This window comes from Rana temporaria, chromosome 3 (assembly GCF_905171775.1).
Source record: "Rana temporaria chromosome 3, aRanTem1.1, whole genome shotgun sequence".
Classification (NCBI taxonomy): Eukaryota; Metazoa; Chordata; class Amphibia; order Anura; family Ranidae; genus Rana; species Rana temporaria.
Window position 1 is genome coordinate 175,197,452 of NC_053491.1, and position 22,611 is coordinate 175,220,062.

The 22,611-nt window shown below is 42.7% G+C and overlaps 1 protein-coding gene across 5 annotated transcripts in view; it reads left to right on the plus strand.

Annotated features, from left to right (window-relative positions):
- The window catches only part of CNTN1 (contactin 1), a 220,097-nt gene that overhangs the window by 73,215 nt on the left and 124,271 nt on the right, over window positions 1–22,611 (plus strand). For 2 of the 5 annotated variants that reach the window (XM_040343861.1, XM_040343864.1), the window contains one exon: window positions 20,934–21,015. The exons of 2 other annotated variants lie outside the window; for them this stretch is intronic. The gene's annotated coding sequence lies outside the window, so the exon portion shown is untranslated. Of the gene's footprint in view, window positions 1–20,620; window positions 21,016–22,611 lie in introns of those variants that run through there. One more of the 5 variants, XM_040343863.1, reaches the window with a different exon arrangement.

A 22,611-nucleotide genomic window follows, 5' to 3' on the forward strand; every position in this document is an offset into this window, starting at 1 on the left:
TGCACGCAGGCAGCCCTTTAGAGGTGAATGTTTATACAGTTGCTGCATAGACACAGCCATATGTCAACATTTTACAAATGTGAACTGGTGCAATTCAGCTCTGTACTACAACTGTATATGCAGGGGTTCAGTGATTGACAGAGCCACTTTCAATCACTGGCTTTGCTCTGTGTCCTTTTCATGCTGGCTGTGTGTGTGGCATTTATAATGGCTGCATTGGGATATGTAGAAGAGAGCAGGAGTGTGCACTTCACTGAGGCCCCGTACACACGACCGAGTTTCTCGGCAGAATTCAGCCAGAAACTCGGTTCAGAGCTGAATTCTGCCGAGAAACCCGGCCGTGTGTACACTTTCGGCCGAGGAAGCCGACGAGGACCTCGGCGAGGAAATAGAGAACATGTTCTATATTTCCTCGTTGTTCAATAGCAAAAGTCGGCCCTCCGAGTTCCTCGGCGGCTTCCACACTGAACTCGACGAGGAACTCGATGTGTTTGGCACGTCGAGTTCCTCGGTCGTGTGTACGGGGCCTGAGATTTACACAGGACTCTTGCAGATGTTCGGTGCTGAAAATGGCGCATTATGCACTATATGGTTATTGTGTGCTCCTTGCAAACAGTTGGCACCCCCTGTAGTCAAATGGAAAATGGAGAAAGTGGAAGAAGAAGGCTCAGGCCTCGTACACACGACCAAGTTTCTCGGCAAAAACCAGCAAGAAACTTGCTGGGATTTTTTTTTTTGCTGAGTAAACATTTATCGACGAGGAAACTGTTGAGGATCCCGTTGAGCCAAAAAGAGAGCATGTTCTTTTTCCTTGACGGGAATGGAGAAACTTGCCTTGTCGAGTTCCTCGACAGCCTAACAAGGAACTCGACGAGGAAAACGCTGTGTTTCGCCCGTCTAGTTCCTCGGTCGTGTGTACGAGGCTTCAGAGTGTTCCATCAGCGGAAAAGTGATGGCGCATTCTGGGATTGCGAAGGTGTGTAGGAGCAGTGCAGAAGACCATCGCTATAACTTTGCCCATTGATGGAACACTCTGAGGCCCCGTACACACGACCAGTTTCCTCGGCAGAATTCAGCTTCCGACCGAGTTTCTGGCTGAATTCTGCCGAGGAAACTGGTCGTGTGTACACTTTCGGCCGAGGAAGCCGACGAGGAGCTCGACGAGGAAATAGAGAACATGTTCTCTATTTCCTCGTTGTTCTATGGGAGCTCTCGTCCCGCCGAGCTCCTCGGCGGCTTCAGTGCTGAACTGGCCGAGGAACTCGATGTGTTTGGCACGTCGAGTTCCTCGGCCGTGTGTACGAGGCCTTAGCCTTCTTCTTTCACTTTCTTCATTTTCAACTCAGCGCATGCACCATTTTTAGAACCAAACACCTAAAAGTGTGGCTTGGTGTAGTGATGAAGTTTCTTGTCTGTGTGGTCACTTCTTTTGTGTCTGGGACTTTTTGACCCCCCCCCCCCAATAGAGTGACTGACTAACTGTGTCACACACTAACCTATAAACTGACTAATGGAAAAAATGTCAATACAGTGTACTTCCCTCAAAAATGATCCATAGACCCAGAGATTTAGGTTACTAAAGTTATATACACATTTTTTGGTAAAAGTTTCAGACCTCGTTATTGGTCAGTGAGGCTGCCTATCACTTGGGTGACAAATAAGGAGACTTAAGAGACAGTGGACTCTAGATTTGCCTGAAACTACTGCCTGTAGCCCTTGATCTTTTAATTGCTTTGGTAAGCAAAAAGTAACCACTGCTTATGCATTTTTCATCCAATGCCAAGTTTGAATTGATCAGGTTTGGAATGGGGTTACTTCTCTCTATATACGGTAGTCAGGGAGGATTTAAGAATCTTTCTATTGTAATTCTTCATTGATTTCACAATTGTTATGGGATATGCGCCTTCAATATAAGAATAAACAAAGGGAATTGATCAAACAGATGGAAAAATTTATCTTTTAGGAGCATTTGCATTGATCTAGCAAGCGTTATCTTTGAGAAAAAAAGGGGTACTATAATACACTATACATATTTAATCTAACTATAGAAAAAAAGATACGTAAATTTACCATACACAGAATAAAAATAATAATAAAAAAACAATCATAATAACCTGGTTAAAACATTTTTGACAAGAAAATGAGTTTGATGGCCTAAGTTTGTTAGAAGTAGTGGGGCAGATCCACAAAGATCTGCCCCGGCGCAGCGTATCTGATATACGCTACGCGGCCGTGACTTACTTGTCCTCGGTTCGAATCCTGAAAGAATTTGCGGCGTAGTCTATCTCTGGCGGCGTAACATCGCGTAATTCAAAACGGCGATTAGGGGGCGTGTTTCATTTAAATGAAGCGCGTCCCCGCGCCGAATGAACTGCGCATGCGCCGTCCCTAAATTTCCCGCCGTGCATTGCGCTAAATGACGTCGCAAGGACGTCATTTTTTTTAACATAGACGTGAATTACGTCCATCCCGATTCATGGACGACTTACGCAAAAAAAAAAAGATTAAAAATAAACGCGGGAACGACGGCCATACTTAACATGGCAAGTCTAACTATACGCGACGAAATACCAGCTTTAACTATACACTGGAAAAAGCCGACTAGAGACGACGTAAGAGAATGCGACGGCCGCGCGTACGTTCGTGGATCGTCGGAAATAGCTAATTTGCATACCCGATGCGGAAAACGACGTGAACGCCACCCAGCGGACCCTGAAGTATTGCATCTAAGATCCGAAGGCGTACGAAGCCGTACGCCTGTCGAATCTAACCCAGATGCCGTCGTATCTTGGTTTGAGGATTCAAACCAAAGATACGACGCGGGAAATTTGAAAGTACTTCCTTTGTGGATCTGCCCCAGTGTGTTTCCACTGCCAGTTAGCCACTTAAGCCCCGGACCAAAATGCTGCCTAAAGACCCAAGGTGTTTTTACAGTTCGGGACTGCGTCGCTTTAACAGACAATTGCACGGTCGTGCGACGTGGCTCCCAAACAAAATTGGCATCCTTTTTTCCCCACAAATAGAGCTTTCTTTTGGTGGTATTTGATCACCTCTGTGGTTTTTATTTTTTGCGCTATAAACAAAAATAAAGCGACAATTTTGAAAAAAATTCAATATTTTTTACTTTTTGCTATAATAAATATCCCCCAAAAACATATATAAAAAATGTTTTTTCCTCAGTTTAGGCCGATACGTATTCTTCTACCTATTTTTGGTAAAAAAAATCGCAATAAGCGTTTATCGATTGGTTTGCGCAAAATTTATAGCGTTTACAAAATAGGGGATAGTTTTATTGCATTTTTATTTTATTTATTTTTTTACTACTAATGGCGGCGATCAGCGTTTTTTTTCGTGACTGCGACATTTTGGCGGACACTTCGGACAATTTTGACACATTTTTGGGACCATTGTCATTTTCACAGCAAAAAATGCATTTAAATTGCATTCTTTATTGTGAAAATGACAGTTGCAGTTTGGGAGTTAACCACAGGTGGCGCTGTAGGATTTAGTGTACACTTAGTGTGTGTTTGCAACTGTAGGGGGGTGTGGCTGTAGGAATGACGTCATCAATCGAGTCTCCCCTATAAAGGGGATCACTCGATCGATGCAGCGCCATAGTGAAGCACGGGCAAGCCGTATTTACATAAGGCTCTCCCAGTTCTTCAGCTCCGGGGAGCGATCGCAACGGAGCGGCTATAAACAAATAGCCGTGCCGTCGTCCCGGATCGCTCCCCGAGGGAACCCGACCGCCGCGTGTAGCGGTGGGGTCCTGATCGGACCCCCGACCCACGTCTAGGCAGGCACGTACAGGTACGTTGATGTGCCTGTCCGTGCCATTCTGCCGACGTATATCTACATGAGGCGGTCGGGAAGGGGTTAGAAAACTCTAGTAATCCTCATTGGCTATAGTTGACTACTATACATAGGTATTTGCAAGTTATTCAAACAAATAGCAAGCTATAATAATTTGCTTACACTTGTGGTGCTTGATATTGCATGCAGATATTTGGTAATATAGTAGAAAATCTTTATGGGTACTCAGTGATTTTCTCTCTGGAAAATGGTTCCCCACCGGAGAAATTACCGTTTAACATGGGAGTCTATAGAAGGGGTGCCCAACTTTGAAAAATTGTTGCTCCCCAGGTGGCCGGGATCAGGCGCAAAAATTTGAAATTGGACACAGACTCGAGTATAAGCGGAGGGGGGCATTTTCAGCACAAAAAATGTGCTGAAAACTTGGCTTATACTTGAGTATATACAGTACATGAATAATTATATGAATAAAGTGCTAAGTGCTCAAAAGTACATAAGTGCTTCATTATCGCTGGTGCTACAAAAACAGTGCTGTGTGCCACACTCCCCTGTTGTGAGCCCACTCACCAAATGTCAAGGACCCACAGCTTTACAGTCTAGGGATCAAAAAGGCTTGGATTCAATCTGATCAATTGGGAGACAAACAATTTCTCTGGAGACTCTGACTTTGTTGATTTCCATATGTATGCAAAGGTGCTCGATCATAATCATGTGGGAGACAGAGAAGGAACCAATAGTGAAGTACTGTATTGAAAGGTAACATTTGCAGTGGCTAGGCGCTACTTACAAGAGACCAAAACATAACAGGTATCAGCATGGAGCTCCGGATGTGCCGCTGGTCACCGTCGGCGGAAGAGATATCAGCGGTTCTGAAGACCGGAAGTGTGTCAACGCGTTTCACCCCTTCTCCAGGGCGTCATCTCACTTGCCTCTCTCACAGGCTTTGATGAGGCAGTGGTAGCCATTGGCTCCCACTGCTGTCAGTCATATCCTGTGACGAGGACGGGGGCTGTGTTAAGTTCTTAAACACAGTGCGGCTCAGGATCAAGCATGCATTTGCCTAATGATAAAAAGCAAATTCCTATAGTGGCAGACAGAGAAGAGGAGGAGCCAGGAGAACTGGCGGGCCCCAAAAAGAGGAGGTTCGGGCCGCTCTCTGCAATTCCATTGCACAAAGCAATTAAGTATAAACTTGTTTATTTGAAAAAAATACATTTACAATCACTTTTAATGTTTTTTGGCATAACATTCTAACATGTGTACTGAAAATATATTTTAGCTATAAATATGTCAGGAATAATACACAGAAAGAACAAAATACACTGTAAATGATGCTAAATAAAAATAAATCCAGGTATGGGGAAATATGGGACACCCCTATCTTCCCCCTGATTTCAACAGTACAATGGTGCTGCAATTGCCAGTTCCAGTTCCGGCGCATTTTTTTACGTCGTTTACGTTAGGCTTTTTCCGGCGTAAAGTTACCCCTGCTATATGAGGCGTATCCTATGTTAAGTATGGACGTCGGGCCAGCGTCAAATTTTCCGTCGATTACGTAGTTTGCGTAAGTCGTTTGCGAATAGGGCTGTGCGTAATTTACGTTCACGTCGAAAGCATTGGCTTTTTGCGGGTTAATTTGGAGCATTCGCACTGGGTTATGTTCACGGACGGCGCATGCACCGTTAGTCAAAAACGTCAATTACGTGGGGTCAGCCTTCATTACCATACAACAGACCCACTACATGGATAATTTGAATCCCGCAGGCTTACGCCAGACCACATACGCCACGCTGCCTTACCTTAGGGCGCAGGTTCTTTCTGAATACAGAACCTGCCTCACTAAGTTACGGCGGCGTAGCGTATCTGAGACACGCTACGCCCGCAGAAATTTACGCCGGGCTATTTGAATCTACCTCATGATCTTTTATCCAAGATCTCTTTATGTATTATATATTTATGATGTTCTGAATACCGGTAACCCAAATATGTGTTATTTCCAATTTCTCTTTTTGATGTACATTTATGTAAACTGAACATCTATGTTATTCCATTTTCTCTGTACCGATAATAACTCCTAATCTATTGGTGTTGGGGATGTGTTCAGTAGTTACCCAATGATGGAGCTTGTTAGAAAGGATACAAAATAAAAATACTCTTTGACACTGTTTATTGTAACCATGGCTTTTAATACATTTTACTATTGTGCACAGACCTGTTTTTCCTTTTGTGTATTGCCACTAAAAACGAATTAGTGCATCCCAGCGTTATAATAAATCACATTCAATTAGAAAGCTTCCATGCATGTATGTATGTATTTACTCATCAAACTGTATTAACCAGCTCCTGTATTGTAGATTTAAATATCTAGCTCCCTTGTAAATATGTTACAAAAGGATGTCTGTTTTTACATGTACACAGTGGAGTATTGAAAAATCTTAGTACCAGTCAGTACTAGGGCTTTGTCCTTCAAGAGGCCATTAGTATCTTGTCATTTAGTAAATGTACTCTTAAAGGATTGTCATAGCAACCATTATATTGTAAATGAAGATAGATAACGTATCAAGTTCCAGTTTGTACCTGCAATGCTATACAGATACTGCTCGTTTAACGACTTACCTGTTAAACGACCGCTCAGACTTATGACCAGGTCTCCCCACCCGAATGACGCTCTGTACATCATTGTATTGTACAGTACAGTACAGAATTTTCTGTTTGCATTCTGTACTTATGCAAATTAAAACAACGTTATTGAGTTGAATTTTTGTGTTTTTAGACTTTTTTTCACAATACAGTACAGTACAGTAGTTAAGAATGCTTAAAATATTGATTACTTGTGGCTCCTCGTTTAACAACCTGGTCGTTGTAATGGAACCTGGTCGTTAAGTGCAGAAAGCCTGTATTACAGGCATACCCCGCTTTAAGTACACTCACTTTACATACACTCGCGAGTAAGGACATACCTGTGAGTGTATGTAAAGTGTCTTACAAGCACTATACGGATATTTTTCAGCCGCAGTAGAAGGAGCTGAAGCTCAGAGAGCATAGCCCACCCTGTTCCAGTGTGCCCCCGACACCCCCACTAAAGCCCCTGAGACCTTAACTACAGCTCCTAACACCCCCACTACACCCCCTGACCCCCCACTACACCCTATAAGTGTAAAAAGGTATTGTTTCACTTTAAGTACATTTTCGTTTTACATACATGCTCTGGTCCCATTGTGTACTTAAAAGTGGGGTATGCCTGTATACAATTTTAGAGATCACTAGCTGCATTTGTATGGGAAAAACAATAAATACAGCTTTATGAATTATGAATTATTTCTAATGTTCAGTTTCACAAAATATTAAAGTACAGGCTCCTATAGGATCGTCTAAACCATGGGTCTTCAAATTATGGCCCTCAAGTTGTTCAGGAACTACAATTTCCATCATGCCTAGTCATTTCTGTGAATGTCAGAGTTTTTAAATGCCTCATGGGATGTGTAGTTCTGCAACAGCTGGAGGGCCGTAGTTTGAGGATCCCTTGCCTAAACTTACATGAGTGGCAACTGAGTTGAGGAGCAGTACGGAATTGTTGTCCCACCAAGGAAGCTGCATTAGGTGGGTGGGTATTTGGGGAGCTTTGCAGGGGTAAGAAGAGAATATTGTAAGCGCATATGCACTTTTAATTGGGTTTAAATTATTATAACTTACAATTAATAATGATGATCACATTAATTGTTCAGCTACCCTTTGACATGAGATAATATGGATTGGTTAACACAAAATGTTGCTGTTGTGTTTAAATTGGATGTAAACCCTCCATACACCCAGTGAAGTGAACAGCCTCAGATGATACACAGGGATGAAACCAATCTCCCTACATTGGTTTTACATCCATATCTGCTGTCTTCACATGTATATACTGTTCAGAAATTTGAGATCCTGTTAGGAGATGTTCTCTTCCTAGTTAACACAGAGTGTGGTGTCTGGGCATACAGCCAAGATAGCTAATATTGCTGGTTGGAGGAAAGGCACACACCCCCTCTCCTCATAGCCAGAGACTCTCAGAGGTGTTTTGAATTAGGACCTGCTCTCTGCTAAACAATTTTAACAACCTCCCCGGACAGAAGTTTCAGGCTGCTTTTGTCTAAAAATCTGAAAATGTGTCAGGAGTTATCAGGCTGATAACAAAGTAACTGTTCAGAAGAGAGCTACGGGACTTAGCTCATTGAAGAGAGATAACAAAACACTGCAGATATATGTGCCCAGCTCGAAGTTCTTGAATCGGGTTTACATCCACTTTAACAGTTGATCAGCTAAATTAGAAAACCTTCCCTGATTCCTATCACCAAGCCTTGCAGCATACTGCCAAGAGCTTTCCCTGAGGAATGTCAGATCATATCTGCACAATCAAACCATCCTATAAAGTGGATGGCAAATTTAGGACTTGGTAAAGCACCAAAAGACATGAGATACCAGTTGCCTGATCTGGCCACTGTTGGACAGGTTAGAAATACTCTAGATGTTATTTTATACTGTTCGTAAACTTGGGTTGACTATGGGCTCCATTCACCAAGCAGTATGGAGCACCTCTAAAAATATAGTAAAATACCACTCAATACCACAAAAAGTTTTTTGGCTTTCATAAGTTATTTGATGAAGTTGTGGTATTTTAGTTGTGAAAAAATGTGATAATTGGCATATTTGTTAACATTAGTAAACACTGCATTGATAAGAAGCAGGCGGCGCCCGCTCCTTAATCAGGAAACAACATGGTTGTTAAAGAGTGGACGGCCAGCGCACCTTTTTTTAGCTTTTCTAGATCCCACACTGAAACCAATGGAAAAGGAGTGTCAGCAACATTTTAGATGCAAACTTAAGCCTGGGTACACGCTATTACTTTTTTTTGTTCGACCCAGCGGGCTGAACAAAAAAAACATAAGAGCTTGAGGAGCTCTCTGTACTGACTATGCAATGTTAGTACAGCGATCTCCCCAGTGAGCTATTGTGTTCCGACAGGGGGATTGCCCCCACCAGCACACACCGGTCAGCGCTTGCAGCCATTGACTGCGAGCGCTGATCGGATGCCGATCAGTTGTTTTTTCTCCAGCATGCGCATTCAACAGTAGCAAGACGTTTGCCTGTTTTTTGTCGGCCAGACTGCTGTACAAACAGACAAACTGGCCAATACAGGTCAATTTTCAGGCCGGATGTGTCAGGCTTTAGACTTTTTTGAGACGACAAGGAGCACAAACATGTGCTTTGTACAGAAAACATAGCATCCAATCCCAATTTATTGCAGGTAAATCAGGATAAGATTGTGACTTCACAAGGTTAACTGTCAAGTCTAAAAAGTGCTCTATATAGTGTAAAATAGTTTTTTTGGGGGTAAGTGTAACTTTCTGTTTCTTATGACTATTACATGAAAATTACTTAAAGAAAGGTTGTGCAACAAAAATGTGCATATATGTAGAAAGAAAGTAAGAAAGAAAATCACATTTATGTCTTCTTGCGGAATACCTGAGCTGTGAATATCTTAATGGTTTTCCAAGTGTCATCTGCAATTGAGCAGTTCAGACCCTTTCAGGTTAGCTATCTTTTATATTCAGAAAATGTGCTGAAGGCTGGATCACATCTCCTATTGAGTACTTTGTTCCGGTTTCTTTTTTTGAAGAGAAATACTGAAGGTTAAAATTGCCTTGCAGGTTGAATGCTATTTAGTGCACAGCTAGTTGTTATTCTGTTGCACAAACACCTTCTGTTAAGTGCTAGAAATATATGATGTCATATATATATATATTTTTTTTTTAGAAACTCATAATTCATAATATTCTTTTGTTCTCAGCTTGAAAAAAGCTTGACATAGTTGTGATGTCAGTGTGCAGCATAAAAATTTTGAAAAGTAGACAGGCTTGTTTAAAATAGTGAAAAGAATAAATGAATGCTATGAAAACTGAATAAAATTATAATAAAAATAATAATAAAGCCTTGAGTAAATGTTCTTCTCCAGTTTATGTGTCTAGGCTTCGTGCAAATAAACATTTTAAATTAATTTGAGGCCAATTTGAGATTAGACAGGTCAATTTATAGCATTCGACGTCCAGCAAAATTGCTTCACAAACTGATGAAGTAAAAAACAAGTGCAGGGCACCTTATTCCTTAAAAATGTATATTGCCAAAAATATTGAAGGCCACTTCGATGATCTAAGCTGTAGCTTGTGTAGCACCCTCTTATAGTGTGCTAGAGAGCATAGGTACATTTAAGCAGGCCTGTTGGTTTTCATTCTGGGCTGGGAGTGGCTCAGGGTATGGCTGGATGACTCACAGGTTGTGTCATTAGGACCTCCTATTGGTGGGAGGGAAGGTGGAGCCACTTGGGGTGTTTGAAGAGCCCTGACCAATCCCCAATATGGATTGGCAGGGAGAATGCCTCATTAAATACCCAGGGTCAGCTCAGCTGGGGAAGAGTTGTTGGGTGGAGGAGTTTTAGTGAGAGGGTACAGAGTCTGTCGGACCTTTGAGGGAGCTCCCCAGTCTGGGGTTGACCTTGGGCCTGGGCTCGGGTGCAGTCTGGCCCACTTTTAGGAACACATGAAGAGGTCCTGGATTGGAGGCACACGAGAGAGAACATGGAGAGGACAGCAGGAGAGAGCACTGCTTAGAGACTCCAGGGAGGACAACTGGTCACAACCAGGAGAGCTGGTGAGAGAGGCACAGTCTGAGATGGGTGCAGAACCAGAAGTGTTGACTGTGGTGGAAGGGGCAGTGGAAAGAGGCAGCTGCAGCCAGGAGGCCTGGCAGGGCCTGAAGAGGGCTAACTGGGGTCAGTAGCCATAGTAGGGCAGCTAGCACAGGGACTTTTCTGCTACACCATTGGGGCCCACGGTCCCAGCCTGCAAAGGGCATTTGCTAAAGGCCTGGCTGAGTCAGTGTCAGGCCTAACCAACAAATAGTGCTAGCTGTTCCTGGGGAATCAAGAGATGTGCTGGAGGTGACTAGAAGTAACAGTCTGCAGAAAATGATGTTCTGGTGGACTGAGGAGTAATGAGCTTCAAGCAAGTTTGTGCAGGAAGAAACTGAAGGAGTGTGTACAGGGAGTGTTTGTACATAGTTGTCCCCAAACCAATTGCTGTTTCTATTGATCTAAGCTGGGCATCCCATAGCTCCCATCCCCATCTAAGTTATATCCCTCAATAAACAAATAAAAACAAAGTTCAGTGACTGCTTTATGTCTCAGGGTGCCTGAGAGTGAATGCAGGGCTTGGCAGGGTGACAGACAGACCACAATTCTCAGCAGCCCTTATGGGGGTACAGATACACTTGCTTGCTATAAAAATGCACTGATTACTGTGTAAATGTGACTGGCAGGGAAGGGGTTAACACTAGGGGGCGAGGAAGGGGTTAAATGTATTCCCTGGGTGTGATTCTTACTGTGTGTGGAGGGGGACTGACTGGGGGAGGTGACCGATGCTGTGTCCCTATGTACAAGGGACACAGCATCGGTCTTCTCTCTTAACCTCCCTGGCGTTATGATTCTTTCTGAAAAAACATGCTGAAAGCGGTACAATTATTTGCAAGGAAATTTGGTGTTTTATACTGTAGGCCTGTGATTTTTAGGAATAACTCACTTAAATCTGACCAAACAAGAATCTAATAGGCATCCCGGGTATGACATTTTTTTAAAAACAAAATTTTAAATTATAATATAATAAATAATTATAAATAATTATAGCACGTAATAATATAATTATAATAAAAATTATTCAATAATGTAATCAACTCAAAATCACTGAAATTTGCTCATTATTTTATTTTTTTATGACGAATTTCCCCGCAAATCGCTATCGCACAATTCTGCAAGTGATTATAATTTATTATCGCTGTTTTCTAGCTGATCTAAAACCATTTTTGACATAAAAAGACACTTTTGGTTGCTATGGACAATCTACAGTTTTCAGGCAGAAAGAAAGGTTTTTATTATATAAAATGACATGTAGGACACAGGACAGACCACTAGGGACAAGGGGGGTGTTTATTTTTTTACATACAGTACTGTAATCTATAAGATTACAGTATACTGTGTGTATAGTGTTTGTTTACTTTTTTGAATTTGGTGCCGATCTCCGCTCCCGTGCGTCGTAACGTCGCAGGGAACGGAGATCGGCGGCACAGGAGGACGCTGTGTGAATCGAGCGAGGTCCCGCTCGCTCACACAGCGTGGTGACATCGCTGGATCCAGGAGAAGGTAAGCCAGCGCGCGCTGCAGGCTCTGCATATCTACCCCGAGCGTGACTCGGGGTTACCGATTTTGGTAGAAAAAAATCAACCCCGAGTCACGCTCGGGGATACCGCCAGGAGGGTTAATGACAGGACGTGGAGCTCTGTGTTTACACACAGAGCTCCACGTCCCTGCTGTCACTGCCGATCCTGGGTACGTGGCAGACATCGCAGCCACCAGGTACGAGCATCGGCATCTCAGCGATGAGCCGGGCACAGTTGTTCCCCCGCTGCGTGCCCCCAAATAAATAAAAGGACGTCCAGGGATGTCCACCCGGCAGAAGAGAGCTGCGCTGTGGACGTCTTTCGTCTAAAGCGCGGGTCTCAAGTGGTTAAAGGAACCTATTTAGAAAATAAAAAAACATACCTTTACAACCCCTTTAAGTTATAGTTGTTGTAATATACCCTTGTTATGACCCCCAAATCATATTATTTATAGTTTCAGTGCAGTGTTCTAGACTAGTGGTCTCCAAACTGTGTCCAGTGGGTCAGATGTGGCTCTTTGCTTGCCTTTATCCAGCTCTTGGGACACTATTACTTCCATTGATACAAGGCACCTTTCCTCTCACTGACACCAACAATGGGGCACTTTTCCTACCACGGAAACCAATAATGGGGCAGTATTCCTTCCTCTGACATCAAGGATGGGGCACTATTGCGCCCACTGATACCAACACTATTCCTCCCACCAATACCAGTGATGGGGCACTATACCTCCTCCTACTGACCACAGATATTATGTAATTTTCTACCCAAACTGACCACCAATCCTGAGTCATTGTTTACTCCCAGTGGTGCTGTGGCATTTTCTACTCCCACTGGCCACAGTCCAGCATCCCTGAAGTCTCAAGGACAGTAATCTGACCCTTTCATTAGAAAGTTTGGAGACCCTTGCTCTAGACTCATCTCTCAGTTCTTTTTATACAGTATGGGGGTTATTTACGAAAGGCAAATCCACTTTGCACTACTGCAAGTGCACTTAGAAGTGAAGTGCAGTCGCTCTAGATCTGAGGGGAAGATCTGAAATGAGGGGAACCTCTGCTGATTTTACCATCCAGTCATGTGCAAGGTAAAATAATGTTTTTTATTTTCCTTGCATGTCCCCCTCAGATCTACAGTGACTGCACTTCCAAAGTGGATTTGCAAAGTGGATTTGCCTTTCGTAAATAACCCCCTATGTGTTAATTGATTTGCAAGCTGGAAATATCTGTAGGTTAATTGGGAAAGGGGGGAGTATTGTTTCAAGATATATTTATTTATATATATTATTTTTTTTTACATTCCGGTCTCAATGTATGATTTATGAACTTCTCAAAATTGAAAATAAAACTCCTTAAAGAGTAACACCCATCACTTTTAAGTTTATGTCAGAGTAGGGAAGAGTTAGGCCGCGTACACACGGTCGGTCAAAACCGATGGAAACGGACTGCAGGTCAGTTTCATCGGTCCAAACCGACCGTGTGTGGGCCCCATCGGTCAGTTATCCTTCGGTCCAAAAATGTAGAACTTGCTTTAAAAATCAACCAATGGACGCCTAACCGATAGGTCAAAACCGATGGTTAGTACGCAAAAGCATCCGTTAAAAACCCGCACATGCTCAGAATCAAGTCGACGCATGCTTGGAAGCATTGAACTTAATTTTTCTCTGCACGTCGTTGTGTTTTACATTACCGCGTTGGACTCGATTGTTTTTTTAACTGATGGTGTGTAGGCACATCAGACCATCAGTCAGCTTCATCGGGGCTTTAGATTCTATATCAAAGTTTAGATGCCATCTTGTATCTGTTGAAGAGATTTCCACAGAGTTTCTGTTCTCGTGACAACACTATTATGGAAGGGAGTTTTTTTTGTGATCCGATGATGCCACCATTGATTTTCGAAATTCGGCCGACCAAACCTTCATGTTGCTGGGAATGTTCGTTTCTCTCCGGGAATATTCTTTTCTCTCCAGGAATATTCTTTTCTTGCACATGCGCATTTTTCGCACGATTCTCCCATCATTGATCAGAAAATTGTTCGTTTCTCAAAAAATTTCCAACATGTCGGATTCCTCAAATTTGTTTGGAGAATGTCGCAGTCACGAAAAAAATCGCTGATCGCCGCCATTAGTAGTAAAATATTTTTTTTTTTATAAAAATGCAATAAAACTATCCCCTTTTTTGTAAACGCTATAAATTTTGCGCAAACCAATCGATAAACGCTTATTGCGATTTTTTTTTTACCAAAAATAGGTAGAAGAATACGTATTGGCCTAAACTGAGGAAAAAAAATAATGTTTTATATATTTTTGGGGGATATTTATTATAGAAAAAAGTTAAAAATATTGCATTTTTTTGTCGCTCTATTTTTGTTTATAGCGCAAAAAATAAAAACCGCAGGGGTGATCAAATACCACCAAAAGAAAGCTCTACACGACCGTGCAATTGTCAGTTAAAGCGACACAGTGCCGAATCGCAAAAACTGTCCGGGTCCTTTAGCTGCCTAAAGGTCCGGGTCTTAAGTGGTTAAAGCAGCCCAGTCTGTCCATGAAAGCAGCCCAGTCTTACTGTCCATGAAAGCAGCCCAGTTTTACTGTCCATGAAAGCAGCACAGCCCAGTCCAGCCTTGCTGTCCATGAATGCAGCCCACCCCAGTCTTACTGTCAATGCATGCAGCCTTACTGAGCCCATCAATACATATTTGCCTGGATCACATATACACAGGGTATCTCCTGCGCTGTGTGTGAGAGCTGGCTGGGTCTGTGTTCGGCTGTGCTGCCTGTAGGAAGGTTCAATCAGTGTTCCATGATCCATCTACTATCACACGAGCAGGTCGAGAGGGGCGGGACCTTCCTACAGGCAGCACAGCAGAACACAGACCCAGCTCTCACACACAGTGTGAGAAATGCCCAATGTATATGACACATAGGACAGAGAGGGAGAGCGAGGGAAGGGAGTGCTTCGTTCAGCCGCAGCTCAAAGCAGCCCCAGGACAGGCAGCCTACTGGGAATTATCCCGGTATCCCGGTGGGCCAGTCCGGCCCTGAATGTGAGAATTTCATACGAGATAAACATTATTGATGACTAGAAGATACGTACCTACTCGCTGTGTAGGAAATAAGTTAATTGTAAGGTAACACAAAACAATATTCCCTATATTTTGTAGTTGTGACTGTAATAAGAGGAGCTTTTGGAGGATTTATTCTAACCACGTGGTGCTCACTTATCACATCTGACCCAGGTACCTCTAGCATATATACAATCACACGTGTTCTAGTTGAATAAAACCCATAAGAGGAGAATGTACATTTTTATTCCATGTTAGAGACAATTTATTAAAATGCCCTAGGATAATTATAGTGGATCTGGATTCCCAGATTGGAATGCAAACTCTATACTGTATGAATCAAAGGTTGGAAAACAAAGTATACAAAAATACAGATATTATGGATTTTCCTATCTGTATCTAGCAGATACGATATTAGTGATGGAGAAGAGATATGACAGAGTGACTCCTGGAAAGCATAAAGCATATTGACTAATGCATCAGAAGGGAATAGAGGCAACCACATCAAAGGAGAGAATATGGAAAAAAAAGAGAGAGAAAATGGGCCCGGCTGTGCAAAAAAGCCTACAGTACATATAGTCCAAAAGAGAGAGCGGCACTGTGAATGCACAGTGAAGATGTTATTTTGACGAGGGACGAGGTACTTCTGAGGAACCCTGTGCCTTATCGAAAGATAGATATATATGTATCGATAGATATATATGTATATACTGTATTTATTGGTGTATAACACTCACTTTTTTACCCTGAAAATAGAGGGTAAACTGTGCCTGCGTGTTATACGCAGGGAGCTGTGTAAAGTTTTTTCCTGAAACGTCCCTCTTAAAGTTAGGTTGCGTGTTATACGCCTGTGCATGTTATACGCCGATAAATACGGTATATATATATATATATATATATATATATATATATATATTATTATATTCTTCTTTTTTTTTTTTTACAAGCTTTGTTTTAAAAAAACATTTAATATGGGGTGCACCCATGGCAAATTATTAAATGGTTCTGAGAGCACTAAGGATTTAGAGGATCTAGGAAGAATGGGGAAGACAAAACAAACCATTGGCTGAGGGAAAAGGCACATAAAAAAAATAACAAACATGTGAAAGAGCTAAAGAAGAGAGGGGGGGGGGCCCGGAGCAGACTAATAAAATATTTTAATACCCTATGTTGTTTATTTGTGTTTACACTTTGCTTGCAGGTGAATGGGTAGGGGTACGATGTACCCCATACTCATTCACTTAGGGTGGGGGGCCGGTATCTGGGGGCCCCCTTATTAAAGGGGGCTCCCAGATTCCGATAAGCCTCCCGCCCACATACCCAGACAACCAACGGCCAGGGTTGTCGGGAAGGGGCCCTGTCCTCATCAACATGGGGACAGGGTGTTCTGGGGTGGGGGGGTCGTAGTATGCCCCCCTTCCCCAGAGCACCTGACCCCCCCATGTTGAGGGCATGCTGCCTGGTACGGCTCAGGAGGGGGGGCGCTCGCTCGCCCCCACTCCCTTCCTGATAGGCCGGGCGGCGTGCTTTGGATACGGGTCTGGTATGGATTGTGGGGGGACCCCCTACGTCGGTTTTTCGGCGTAGCCCCCCTACAACCCATACCAGACCTAAGGGCCCGGTATGCCCCTGAGGGGGGAACCCATGCCAGATTTTTATTTAAAATCCGGCGGGGAGTTCCCCCTCAGGATTCATACCAAACGCTGCCCACGTGTAGAATTGGCGGGAACCCAAGTCGGATCCCCGTCGCTTCTATGACGCGCTCGCTGGAATGTTCCTTTACTATTCCAGCGAGTCCGAGATGTCGGCACCCTGTCGCAGAGAATCAGCGCGATGCTGTCGTGCTAAAAACACATTCTCGGCGGCAGGTACTGTACCTCCTCTGTGCAGTTGATTTTGCACAGGGCAACCCGGATCCTCCTCTTCTTGGGTCCCTCTTCGCTGCTCCTGTCCCCTCCCTCCTGTCGAGTGCCCCCACAGCAAGCAGCTTGCTATTGGGTCACCCGAGCAGAGCTGCAGCTCCGTGTGTCTATTCAGACACAGAGCTGCCATTCGGCCCCGTCCCCTCTCTCTCCTGATTGACTAACTGACTTTGATTGGCAGCCATGGGAGCCAAAGGAGCTGCTGCTGTGTCTCAGCTAATCAGGAGGGAGAGTCCTGGATAGCTGAGGGACTCATGGACATCGTTGGATAGAGATGGGGCTCAGGTAAGTATTAGGGGTTGCCGGAGAGGCTGCTACAGACAGAAGGCTTTTTATCTTAATGCATAGAATGTAATTAGATAAAAAAAACTTCTGCCAACTTCTTTAATTCACAGAATATTATCAGTGAAGAAACTAAGATATGTTTAAAGTGAGACCAGTATTTGGTCACACTTGCATGGGAACACGGCTGCCTGCATAAACTATTGTTACATTTGTTGTATTAGCTAGAATGAAAGTCTGGTAGTTTTAGGTGTACCGCCCCCAGGTAAAGTACTCAATCAGGTGTGGTAGAAAATTCTTAAATGCAGGGGGCTTATTATATATAGGGTTGAGTCACTGTCACGGTGCCTCTGTCATCAATCAGCAAGTGTGCAGCTTTGGTATTTTAGAATATGTGAATTTGCTTGAGTTTATTGATAACTAAGCACTTACTATTGTTTACTGTTTTGGTTATTTATAAATTTTGCCTAAAACTAAAATAAAGTGCCGCGACCAAAATGTTTATGCGAACTCTGGTGTGTAGTGTTAGACCCAGTTCACACTGGGGCGGCACGACTTCGGGGGCGACTCGGCAAGGTGTCCTGAAGACGACTTCAGAGGCGACTTGCAAAATGACTTCTGTATAGAAGTCAATGCAAGTCCCCCCGAGTCGCCCTCAAAGTCGTACACAAACCTTTTTCTAAGTTGGAGCAACTTGCGTCGCTCCTATTAGAACGGTTCTATTGAATAGAACGGGACCCGACTTGTCAGGCGGCTGAGTCGCCTGACGAGTCGCCCCAGTGTGAACCGGCTCGTATTCTTTATTATTATTGGAATGGTTGTCTCTGGGGATTATACATATGTTATGTGTAGCCTGCGTCCCTATGTAAAAACAGGTACCTTTCAATTCAAATCTTGTGTCCAGCTGAATGTTGGACACTGTCACAAATAAATTATGAAAGGCTTGATGTATTTAATAGAAAGATGCTTAGAGGAATTTATGCAGGTATTCTTGCAAATGGAATGTGGAAATTAAGATATAGTAGCAAGCTTTATGTCAAAAGGGTGCAAGGCTATAAGCAATAATACATGTTGCTTGCCTAAAATGGCAGTTATATGAAATAAATGATTGAAGGTTATTTATCAAAGGAGATTCAGGGAGCATAATTGGGTGGAAAAAGTAGTGTCACAGAGCACAATGGTTGAATGCAATCAAGAACTAAGCAAGGAGGATAGGAAACGGTGGGGTCTAGCCAAGGACAGAGAAGAATAGCGTAAGCTCCTGCATAAAGTCTTGATAGTCATTGCACTGCTACTACTACTGATGATACATCAGAATTCATCTGGTCTAAGTTTGTATATAGCATTGATGTGGTTTTATCAATATCCCACTACAGTAGTCAAATGTGCTGAAAAACTTGGCTTATACTCGAGTATATACGGTACATTTAATGGAGGTACAACATGTAGCAACTCACATGGTTGATGATTAAAACAGGCACCCCTAAGTATACCATCATTTGGGGTAAAGCTGTCCACATAGATCATCCTCCACACTGCCTCGCTTTTAGGGTAATCTTCCCGTCATGATTGCAGAGCCAGCGGTATGGAGGACGGTCTATGTGGACAGCTTTACCCTGGATGTCGACATACTTAGATGTGCCTCTTTTAATCATCAACCATGAGAGTTGCTAAATGTTGTAACTTCATTAAACATTAAAATATTAAATATTTCTACACTTAGAGGTGCCTCTTTTCTCTTTTATACTCTGCTGTTCCTGCTGGATTTTGCTACTTATCCCCTTGGGGAGCCTGCCATTTGGGGATGGGAATTTTATGGTTACACAAATCACATTGCTATAATCTTTGTCAATGTCTACGGACTATAAACTGAAGGACTTATGAATAAATGGTTGTGGAACAAATCATCTGTGTTTCCATTATTTCTTATGGGGAAGTTCGCTTTGATATACAAGTGCTTTAGAATACAAGCATGTTTCTGGAACAAATTATGCTCGCAATCCAAGGTTTTACTGTATATCAAGTCAAAATGTATTTGACAATTTTGCTTGTCTTACAAAACGCTCTCAGACCAAATTACTCTAATACCAAGGTTTTACTGTATTTGATTGTGCGTTAGTGTGCGAGCTATGTTTTCTTAACAATGATGTGATGGACCTTGGTTGTATTATTTAGCCGGACCTAGAGCAGGATAGCTATATTCCAGGTGTTACATGTGACCTGTGTGTTCCATGTAAGGTGGCTCTCACAAGGTACTGTATGGGTTTGTTAGGGATGTTATTTTTGAACATGAAACATATCATATATACTTGAGTATAAGTTGAGTTTTTCAGCACATTTTTTTGTGCTGAAAATGCCCCCCTCTGCTTATACTCGAGTCACCTTTTTGCGCCTAATCTCTCGGAAATGGGGGCCCCGGTACTGGCTAGCCATAGGTCCCCTGGTCCCCTGCACACATATAGCCCCACTCTTCCTCTATAAGTGTGCAACGTTTGTTGTCCGGGGGACCTACGGCCGGGGAGCACCAATTTTTCCAATCGGCACCCCTTCCATAGACTCCCATGTTAAACAGTAATTTCTCCGGTATATTTGGGGACCCGGTACCGGCCGGCCGAAGGTCCCCTGGACCCAAAACTTGGCACACATGTAGCCCCAGTTCTCCTCTACAAGTATGCAGGGGAATGGACACAGTGAGGCACAGTGAGGCATGGGCACAGTGAGGCATGGGCACAGTGAGGCATGGGCACAGTGAGGCATGGACACAGTGAGGCATGGAAACAGTGAGGCATGGACACAGTGAGGCATGGGCACAGTGAGGTATGCACATGGACACAGTGGGGCAAAGTGAGGCACAGTGAGGCATGCAGATGGACACCCTAGGCTTATACTCAAGTCAATACGTTTTCCCAGTTTTTTTTGTGGTAAAATTAGGTGCCTCGGCTTATATTTGATATTTGAAATCTGTGTGCATTTTAGCATATTTTAGTAAAACAAGTCTGCATTATAAAAAGCACTTATCAAACCATTGTGCAAGGGAAAAGATGCAGCAACTTCAAAGAGAAATTGTAGGTGACATGGTAGACTTCCGAGCATTTTACTTTAATTTATGTTTGCAGAAAATTGAATATCACTGAAAAGCATAACACATACCTATTGTTGTTTGGTGGCTTAAAAAAATAAAAAGTTGAAAAACCTGCATCATCTCTGCAATCAATATCCCATTACTGGCTGCAATGATGGCTACAGGAAGTGCAGGAAGATTTTAGTGCATTGAATTATGTATGCTGCTCTCATTTCACTGTCTCCGGGCGGACTGAAAGGGGTGGCTGCAGTGACTGGGAGAATTTTCTGCATACAGTCACTGCAGTGAAACGCTTCATAGTTCAACATATACAGGTTATGGTGCTGGCTGAAAGGCTCAAGCAGATAAATCTGGAGCTTACAGCTAAAAATGCCTGATTTGATGGCAGTTCTACAATGCTCACAGACTGGTTCAGCGGTGATTAACATGCAGTTTATGGAAGGCAGAACACAGGATGTTCTCTACATGACTTTGCTTGCTGAGATCACATTGTGAAATCTCCTTCTCTCTCTTTCTCTGTTCTGCGGCAGACGGTTAATATGTGGAGCACCTTCCCAGGACTAAGTTCAATTTGAAATCCATATTCTCAGTAACCACAGTGCCTGTGTCCAGGTAGGTAACCTCATTTCGTTAATTAGGTTCATTATTTTGTATTTTGCTGAGATGGAGATTTTGATGTAATAAACTGCACTAATTGCTCACAAATGACATAGTCAGGATTATCTGATACCAGACGATGCTAAACACCCATAATGCAGTATATCCATACACTGCAGTATGCTACAAATTATATTAGGGATAATAACATTTTAACAGCAACATACCAAGCAGCAGAGGAGTAATGGACTAAAAGGGAATGGAATTGTGTTTATTTTATTAGGAAATTATTATGCTTTTAATTACTGGATTAAAAATAAACATAGACATACTGGTAATATTATGAAAATGTTAAATATGTAGTTTCATATCTTAAAAACTGAACCGCTTTAGAGTTTTGGTCATTAACATTGTTATTATAATGAGTCCATGTTGCACCACTTGGCACACATCTCCCACACTGGCAAGGTGCAAGTTATAAACTATATATGGTACTAATGAAGAGAGGATCATTATCATAAATTGTCATTTAGTTTTGGCATGCTGAACTGGGCTACATTTTCTTATAATAAAGGCCTATGAATAACTGTGATTATTTGGTCCACAAACAAATGCTTTTTTTGGGACCCCATCCTAAGCAGATATATGTTTATATCTCAACTTGGAGAAAGCATAGTGTACAAAAAAGTGGTTCTTATCTTTTGACTTTTTCCAATGAGTATTTGTCTAAATTCATAATATTGTCAGCTTTTTGGATGTGGAGTATATTGTTGCATAAGAAAAGATTTATCAAATATCATGAGTGAAAGTATTCCCACTTTTTTTCATCTTCATATGCCCCGTAAACAAGTGCAGGATTTCCAACAGGAAAAGTTCCTATCGGAAATCCAGAGGGGAAAGCCGAGAACCTGCTCGGTAACTTTCCCCCCTACACACGGATTTTTTTCCTGTCGGGAAAACTCTGATGAGAGCTTTGGTCGGGAATCCCGACTGTCTGTATGCTCCATTGTAGTTTTTCTCATAGGAAAACTGCCAAAAACCACAGTGAAAAAGTCAGCCGGGAGTCCTGGCGGGAAAAAAGAGAGCTGGTTCCTTTTTTTTCAGCGTTTTTGGCAGTTTTCCCACTGGAAAAACTGCGAGGGAGGATACACATGACCGGGATTCCTGGCCAAAAGCTCTCCTCGCAGTTTTCCCATCGGGAAAAAGGGCCGTGTGTCTACGAGGCTTTATTCTCTAGTAGGTTCACAATTGTCAGTTCTGTTTTTATTAACCAAGGACACAGTTTTGTAGCCTTGGTATTTGCAGCTACCACACATGGGGCCCACTCTAAAGCCTACTGTTATCATGAAAATCTATAGCACTCTTTTTAAAACCAATATAAATTTCAGTACATTTTTCGCATTCTAAACATCTTTGATTACAGGACCATAACGACAGCCTAAGCTGTCACAGAGCTTTGAGCAAAGAGTCCTACTTATACGAGACATGTTTGCTAAGAGAAGTCAGAAGTCTTCCATCTCCAGGCATACAAAGTTAGTTAAAAATCTGTATCTGTATAGAAAAAAAACAGTAATAGGTCCAAAGCAAACTTTACCCAGTTTGAACGTAGTG